Genomic DNA, 9069 nt, shown 5'->3' with positions numbered 1-9069 from the left:
CATCATTTCCAAGCTGCCAAGGCCATCATTTCCAAGCGGTCTACTGCATGCAGCCACCTTGAACAAAAGAAAGCAAGAGCCAAGTTTAAAGACCTGGTTGACTTCATGGAGCGACTGGCCAGAGTGGTACTCGACCTCATATTCTGTGATATTCAGGACCCGCCTACTCTCATAAAATCTATCAAGATCAAGCAGAGTGAGAACAAGCATCAGTTCAAATCTGGAGGCAAAGGCAGCAGTAGCTTTGCCACCATAGTAATACCAGGGGTTGAAAACACAAGGAATAAGGAAATCAGGATAGGGAAGCAGCCAGCAATGTGGATCCAAGTGCCACCTTTCACAAACCATTATGTACTAGAGATCATGTGTTGGAATCCTGCTGCAAGATGTCACTGAAACCTCATAAGGAGAAAATTGAGTTCCTGAAAGGAAAAGGAATTTGTTTCGCATGTTTAACTAAAAGACACATGAGCAAAGCCTATAAGAAGCATCTTAACTGTCAATCTTGTCAAAAACAACACCCAACTCTCCTGCACATTGATACAGAAGAAGCTTCTCAGAAGGAAGGCAATGCAGCAGCTAAGAGTGCAGGAACTTCTACTACCATAGTAACTTCACAGACCTGTGGATATACTGGAGCTGGTACCACGGATTGCAAACTCACAATTGTTCCAGTTCAGATCAAGGTAGCCAAGGGCAGCAGGATAATCCAAACCTACGCATTCCTAGATTGAGGAAGCACCGCCACCTTCTGGACCGAGACATTAATGAAATAGTTGGATGCCAGAGGCAGAAGGACTGAGATTCTACTCAGGACATTGGGCTGAGAGAAACCAGTAAGCACTTACAAGCTGGATGGACTGGAGGTAAACGGTCTCTATGGTAAATAATTTTTTGCACTACCGGAGGTGTTCACTCAGAACTTAATACCAGTCAGCGAGGAGGAGCTGGCAGCAGCTGTTCTTGTTGTTCATATCGACAGAATGCTTTTAGAAGAACTTGAAATACCACCTCAGGAATCTGTCTTCTGGACAGACGGCACATCTGTCCTGAAGTACATTGTGAGCAATTCAAGATGTATGTGGCTAACAGTGTTTCCCACATACAGCGATCTCACAGCGATCACAGTGCTGGTATTGGAACACTGCACTCAACCCTGTGGACGATGAAGCTGACTCCTTCCTCAAATCCATGTGATGTCAGAAGTGTCCAGAATTTCTAAGAAAGACAGAGAAAAGTTGGCCACAACCTTATACTATAATACCATGAACTGTCTACAATTTCTTGTCTTTTGCACTGACACTATTTGCACTATCTGGTTAGATGCCAAACTACATTTCGTTGTCTTAGTACTTGTACTCAGACAATGACAAAGTTGAATCGACAAAGTGCAATGACAAAGTTGAATCGAATCTAACAATCCCGAGAGGTGCAGCCACCAACTATCTCTGATGACAACCCTGAGCTTAAGAAGGAAGTCACGCCCTTCATTACAATTGTGACTCACAAACAGAATCCAGTCACCAAGCTGATAAAACACTTCTCATCCTGGGATCACTTGAAGAAAGCAACAGCATGGTTACTGAAGTTCAAAGACCTAATTCTTCAGCTAAGAAAAAGAAAGAAGCACTGTAGTGACACTCATGAGACTCATGACCACCACCAGCAAGGCCAACTGGATGGACAAATGAAAAGGACCAAAGCTCAGCAGCATCAAAAACTAGATCCTGTTCTGACCAATGGAGACTTGAGAGTCAACGGAAGGCTAAGTATGCACCAGAGCACCGGCCATTCTGCCTAAAGACAGCCACTTTTATTTTCATTCTGCCTAAAGACAGCCAAGTTACTTCTGTGCTATATCCACAAAGTAGTGGGTTATTGTGGAAGAAATCAAATGCTCTCCAAACACGCAACACAGACACAGAAGTACTGGATTGTAAGGGCCAATTCTGTTGCCAGAAATATCGTCAGCAACTGTCTCCTCTGTTGACGCTGGCACGCAACTGTTAAAGAGCAGAAAATGGCTGACTTACCCACGAGTTGCATCTCTCCTGACCTGCCACCATTCACCTATGTAGGAACAGATATTTTTAGACCCATAGAGGTAAAGAGGGGCCGATCTCGAGTGAAGAAATATGGAGTACTATTTGCATGTCTGAGCCGTGCAGTCCATCTAGAAATGGCCTATTCACTGGATACATACTCCTGCATTGCAGCACTGTGAAGGTTCATGTGCAGAAGGGGCCAAGTTACAGAGATTCTATCCAACAAAGGCACAAACTTTGTAGGAGCTGAGCAGGAATTACAGGAGTAAATTTCCCATCTGATTTATTTTTTTACATTTAGCAGATGCCTTTATCCAAAGTGACTTACAACTAGTACATTTGTCTAAAGTAAGTGTATCATCTATATATCAGTCAGCATAAGAAAAAAAAAATCTATGCTAGGACCAGGGGCCATTGGCAGTCACAATGCTAGAAGAAGGAAGGATTACTTCTTATTTACAGTAGAGAAACTGTACAGGGGGTAGTGGGGGGTGAAAAGGTCTTTAGGAGGGACAGTCAAGATGTAGCCTGAAGAGATGGGTCTTCAGTCTACAGCGGAAGATAGGTAGTGACTCTGCAGTCCTGACAGCTTGTTCCAACACCGGGGCACCAGGACAGTGAAAAGCTATGACCGAATAGCGTGATCGCTACATCCTCGTAGAGGTGGCGGTGCCAGGTGGCCAGCCGAGGTGGAAGAACTGAGTGATTGGGCAGGAGTTTGGGGGCTGACCATTGCTTGCAAGTACGGAGGGGCTGTTCCCTTTGCTGCCCAGTAGGCGAGGACCAGGGTCTTGAATCTGATGCAAGCTGCTACCGGGAGCCAGTGAAGGGTGCGAAGGAGGGGGGTGACATGGGAGAATTTGGGGAGATTGAACACCACACAGGCAGCAGCATTCTGGATGAGCTGCAGAGGTCTGATGGCGGAGGCGGGGAGCCTGGCCCAGAGTGCATTGCAGTAGTCAAGGCAGGAGATCACAAGTGCCTGGACCAAGAGTTGTGCTGCTTCTCTTATGAGGAATGGACGTATCCTTCTGATGTTGTAGAGGAAGAATCTACAGGAGTGTGCTGTCGCTGTGATGTTCACCGCACAGGATAAGTGGTTGTCAAGGATCATCCCAAGATTCTTGGCTGTCTGGAAGGAGGTCACAGTGGAGTTCTCTACTGTGATGGAGAAGTCTTGAAGAGGGCAGGCTTTTCCAGGGAGGAAGAGCAGCTCAATCTTGTTAAGGTTGCACTTGAGGTGGTGGACTGACATCCAAGCAGAAATGTCTACAAGACACGCAGAGACACGTTTTGCCACCTGTGTGTCAGAGGGGGGGGGGGAGAGAGAAAGAGTTGAGTGTCATCTGCATAGCAGTGGTAAGAGAAACCATGTGAGGAAATTACCAAGCCAAGAGATTTGGTATAAAGGGAGAACAGTAAGAGTCCTAGGATGGAGCCCTGGGGAATCCCAGTGGTGAAGGCATGTGAAGAGGACAACGACCCTTTCCACGTCACCTGGTAAGAGCAATCGGCCAGGTAGGATGCAAACCAGGAGATTGCAGAGCCAGAGATACCCAGTTCTGAGAGGGTGGAGAGAAGGATCTGGTGGTTTACTGTGTTGAATGCAACAGACAGGTCCAGAAGAATGAGAACAGAGGAGAGGGCTCGAGCAGAGTGGAGGGCCTTTGTGACAGCAAGGAGAGCAGTCTCAGTTGAGTGCCCAGCCTTAAAGCCAGATTGGTGAGGGTCAAGGAGGTTGTTCTGAAGAAGATAGTGAGACAGTTGGTTAGAGACAGCACGTTCAAGGGTTTCAGATAAGAAAAGGAGAGGGGATACCAGTCTGTAGTTATGGATTATTATTTGGTTTCTTGAAGAGGCTTGACTCTGGCTGTCTTAAAGGCAGCTGGGACAGATCCTGTTGATTTGATTATGGTGGTAAGGAATGGAAGGAGGTCTTTGGAAATGGATTGGAGAAAGGGGGAGGGGATAAGATCGAGAGGGCAGGTGGTTGCCCGCTTGGATGTGACCAGTTTTAGTATATCATCAGGGGAGAGGGGAGAAAGAGCTGATAAACCAGAGACAGAGTGTAGCGCAGTGGGTTTGGGAGGAGTTTATATACAGCTTTGGAAAAAATTAAGAGACCACTGCAAAATTATCAGTTTCTCTGGTTTTACTATTTATAGGTATGTGTTTGAGTAAAATTAACATTTGTTTCATTCTATAAACTACTGACAACATTTCTCCCAAATTCCAAATAAAAATATTGTCATTTAGAACATTTATTTGCAGAAAATGACAACTGGTCAAAATAACAAAGAAGATGCAGTGTTTTCAGATCTCGAATAATGCAAAGAAAACAAGTTCCTATTCATTTTTATACAACACAATACAAATGTTTTAAGAGTTCAGAAATCAATATTTGGTGGAATAACCCTGATTTACAATCACAGCTTTCATGCGTCTTCGCATGCTCTCCACCAGTCTTTCACATTGCTGTTGGGTAACTTTATGCCACTCCTGGCGCAAAAATTCAAGCAGCTCGGCTTTGTTTGATAGCTTGTGACCATCCATCTTCCATTCCAGAGGTTTTCAATGGGGTTCAGATACGGAGATTGGGCTGGCCATGACAGGGTCTTGATCTGGTGGTCCTCCATCCACACCTTGATTGACCTGGCTGTGTGGCATGGAGCATTGTCCTGCTGGAAAAACCAATCCTCAGAGTTGGGGAACTTTGTCAGAGCAGAAGGAAGCAAGTTTTCTTCCAGGACAACTTTGTACGTGGCTTGATTGATGCGTCCTTCACAAAGACTAATCTGCCCGATTCCAGCCTTGCTGAAGCATCCCCAAATCATCACCGATCCTCCACCAAATTTCACAGTAGGTGCGAGACACTGTGGCTTGTAGGCCTCTCCAGGTCTTACCATTAGATGACCAGGTGTTGGGCAAAGCTGAAAATTGGACTCATCAGAGAAGATAACCTTACTCCAGTCCTTTATGGTCCAATCCTTACGGTCTTTTGCAAACCTCAGCCTGGCTCTTCTTTGCTTCTCGTTGATGAAGGGCTTTTTTCTAGCTTTGCACGACGGGCTGGCATCCGGCAGCATGGAGGAGTATAAAGCGGAGTCCTACAAACTGCGGAGGGTGGTGAAAGCCGCCAAGAGGAGATACGCAGACACAATGCAGGCGCAGATGGAGAGCAACGACACCAGGGGACTATGGCGAGGACTACGATCTATTACGGATTACCGGCACACACCCTCCTCAACCGGAAGTGCAGATGCCTCCCTAGCCGAAGACCTGAACTCTTTTTATGCACGGTTTGAGGCTGGCAACACCACCGCTAGCGCGCCGGCTAACAACAACAACGTCAGAGTGCTGGCTAGCGCGGCTGACGGGAGGTCACGCGCTGGGGCAGAGCAAGCACTCTCCGTGACGGAACACGACGTGAGGAGGGCTCTGCTGAAGGTGAACACTAGGAAGGCTGCTGGCCCGGATGGCATACCTGGGAGAGTACTTAAGACCTGTGCTAACCAGCTAGCTCCTGTGTTCACCACTATATTCAACCTTTCACTGGCTAATTCAGTAGTTCCCACCTGTTTTAAAAGATCATCTATCGTCCCTGTGCCCAAGATCACCTCCCCAGCCTGCTTGAATGACTACAGACCCGTGGCTCTAACCTCAGTGGTCATGAAGTGCTTCGAGAGGCTGATTAAGGATTACATCTGCTCCTCCCTCCCTCCGACCCTGGACCCACTGCAGTTCGCATATAGACCAAACATATCTACAGACGATGCAGTTTCCCAGGTCCTCCACACCACTCTCTCCCACCTGGACAGGCAGAAGGGGGGCTATGTGAGAATGCTGTTTATAGACTATAGCTCAGCGTTCAACACCATAGTCCCCACCAGACTGGCTGATAAGATGATTGGTCTAGGACTGAACATTCCCCTGTGTGCCTGGATCCTGGACTTTCTGACGGCCAGGCCACAGGTGGTCAGGGTGGGTAGACACACCTCCAGCTCACTCACACTGAGCACAGGGTCCCCCCAGGGCTGTGTCCTTAGTCCCCTCCTCTACTCCCTGTACACCCACGACTGTGTGGCTAAGTCCAGCGAAAACTCCATCATCAAGTTTGCGGACGACACGGTCGTGGTGGGGCTGATCTCAGATAACAATGAGAAAGGCTACCTGGACGAGGTGGCGGACCTGTCACTCTGGTGTCAGGAGAACAGTCTCATCCTGAATGTCTCCAAGACTAAAGAGCTGATTGTGGACTTCAGGAGAGCACAACAACTAAGGGCCTACACACCGCTGGACATCGGAGGGACTGCTGTGGACAGGGTGAGCAGTTTTAAATACCTGGGAGTCCACATCTCAGAAGACCTGACCTGGACTACCCACATCAGTTCTCTGGTGGGAAAGGCAAGGCAGCGCCTGTTCCATCTCAGGCAACTGAGGAAATTCAGAGTCTCCCGGAGGATCCTTCAGTCCTTCTACTCTGGAGCTGTGGAGAGCATCCTGGCTGGCAACATCACCGTCTGGTACGGTAACAGCACGGCCCAGGACAGGCGAACTCTGCAAAGGGTGGTACGCCTGGCAGAAAAGACCATGGGAGCTCCAACCCCCCCTCTCCATGTCCTGTACACCAGGAGGTGTAGGACCAGAGCATACAGGATTATGAAGGACCCTCACCACCCGAAACATGGACTGTTCCAGCCGCTGCCGTCAGGAAAACGCCTCCGCTGTCATGCAGCAAAAACAGAGAGGCTAAGACTGAGTTTCTTCCCCCATGCCATCAGAATTGTCAACGATGACCCCACCAGTGCCCCCCTCAAGTCACTCACACATGCACTGTCATTCTAACACATATGCACACACATAATCATCCATCTGCTATTTATATTGCTTACTGGCTATACTGTTCATATTGTTTATACTGTTTATACTGTCCATACTGTATATTTTTTAGTACTTCTATTTTTATTTTATTGTATTTTAAAACTTATTGTGTTGTTGCACTACTCTGTGGCACTGTCACTTTTGCATTTCACTGTATACTTGTATGCACGTGACAAATAAAGAAATCTTGAAATCTTGAAATCTTGAATCTTGACTTCAGCCCTGCCCCTAGGAGCCTGTTTCGAACTGTCCTCGCCGTGCACTTCACCCCAGCTGCCATTTGCCATTCTTTTTGTAGGTCACTTGATGTCATCCTACGTTGTTTGAGTGACATTCGAATGAGTTGGCGGTCATCCCGATGAGTGGAGAGTAGTTTTCATCCTCTGCCGGTCTGTAGCTTTGTTGTCCCTAATGTCTGCTGTTTGACCTTGTTCTTATGAACCGCTGTCTTTGAAATTTTAAGGATGGAAGCAACCTTATGCTCACTGTATCCCTCTGCCAGTAAAGCCAGAATTGAACCCTTCTTTTCCTCACTCAAAACTTTTTTGGCATGGTCAATAGTTATTTTTTATTCCAATTACTTTTGAGGTACTACTAGCACTGTTTTTGCCATCCAGCTGGTCCTATTGCAAGAGGATCGAGTTTGTGCCTGTATTGGAATTCAACAGACACTGGAATGGAATGGCTGCCATACATGTAGAGATGCTGATTTAAGAAAAATTTGGAGTGGTCTCTTATTTATTTATTTATTTAGCCTCTATGTGCCTGACACCATAAACAAAGTGCCTTGTGTAAAAATAAACTTCTAATCTAATCTAATGCCAGCTAGTGGTCAAATTTAAAAAGCCATAATAGGGTCCTCAGGTGATATTCTAGAAGGTTAGAGTTTAGCAGTTAGCACAGAGACATTGTTGTGAAGCGGTTAGATGATGAATGTTTTCATATGTATAAGGCCGAAAAATGATAAATATTATCAATGTCTTTTTTTCTCATAAAATAGTTGTTGATTTTGTTTAACAGTTCCACTTTGTCTGTCTGTTTTTCCATTTTCTTGAAGCATTTGCAGTCGATTTTCAGCATCATATAGGCTAGTTTACATCCCAAAACTGTCTCGAGAGCAGTCATGCTATGCAGTCCATCCTATGGAGGAATCGAGTAGTGTTGGTCAGGAAAACTTGTGTTTAGGTGATGAAGTTGCCCTGATACAGAAGAAGAAAACAAAGCTCGAAAAAATATGCAAACTGTTGACAAAGAAAGCACCACTCAAGATCCGTCTCTTAGTGAAAGGCATGAGGAAAAACAGAGAGAGAGGTAGAGAGAAAGCGTATATGAGGCTGGAAGAGGAGGAGGGGAAGACTGAGGGGGAAAAGATGAGGATGGAGGTGAAGAGTGTGTCACTGAATCAATGGAGGACAGGAGGAGTGGGAAATGAAGGAGAGAGAGGAGAGGAAGAGGAATAGAATAGATACAGTGGGGGAGGAGGACAAAGGGAAGAAGGAGGGGAGGTGAATTGATGGTAGAGGAGATGAAAGCGAGGGATCGAGAGAGAGCTGGAGGAGGAGCGGGAGACTATTCAGAAACTGATGATGATCCAGAGGAGTAAAAAAGGAGATGTATGAGATGGAGAGATCAGGATGGAGGGATGTAGGGTGGTGGCAAGACTGGACCAGGGCACAGATAGTGTGAAAGGAAAAAAGAATGGTCAGAGACAGACTATAGTGAGAGTGACAAAAGTGATGATGATGAAGCTGAGTACAAAACTAGTGTGGATAAGATGAATGGCAATAGTGTGGAGGAATGCAAAGATAGTGAAGATGAGTGATGAAATATATCAAAAGGATGAGAAGAAGGAATGAGGAAAAGAGAGGTGACCACCAGAGTGATGGGGAGAAAGACATAAACCATGAGGAAAGGACATACTGTATAGTGATGATAGTGAGTGTCCAAACAGATGACACAAAAAAAGATAAAAAGGGGGATTAAGAGAAGAAAGTGGATCTCCACACTAATGAAACATGGGTAGATGAGGAAGATACCAGCGAAAGAAAAAAAACATGGAGAGGAAAAACTGTGTGGGGAGTAGAAGGCAGCTATTAAAGGGATAGGTCATCCAAATGTTTTATCTTGGCTGACATTGGCATTC

The sequence above is a fragment of the Argentina silus genome (genome assembly GCF_951799395.1).
Source record: "Argentina silus genome assembly, chromosome: 10".
NCBI classification, from domain to species: domain Eukaryota; kingdom Metazoa; phylum Chordata; class Actinopteri; order Argentiniformes; family Argentinidae; genus Argentina; species Argentina silus.
This window is presented reverse-complemented; position numbering follows the sequence as displayed.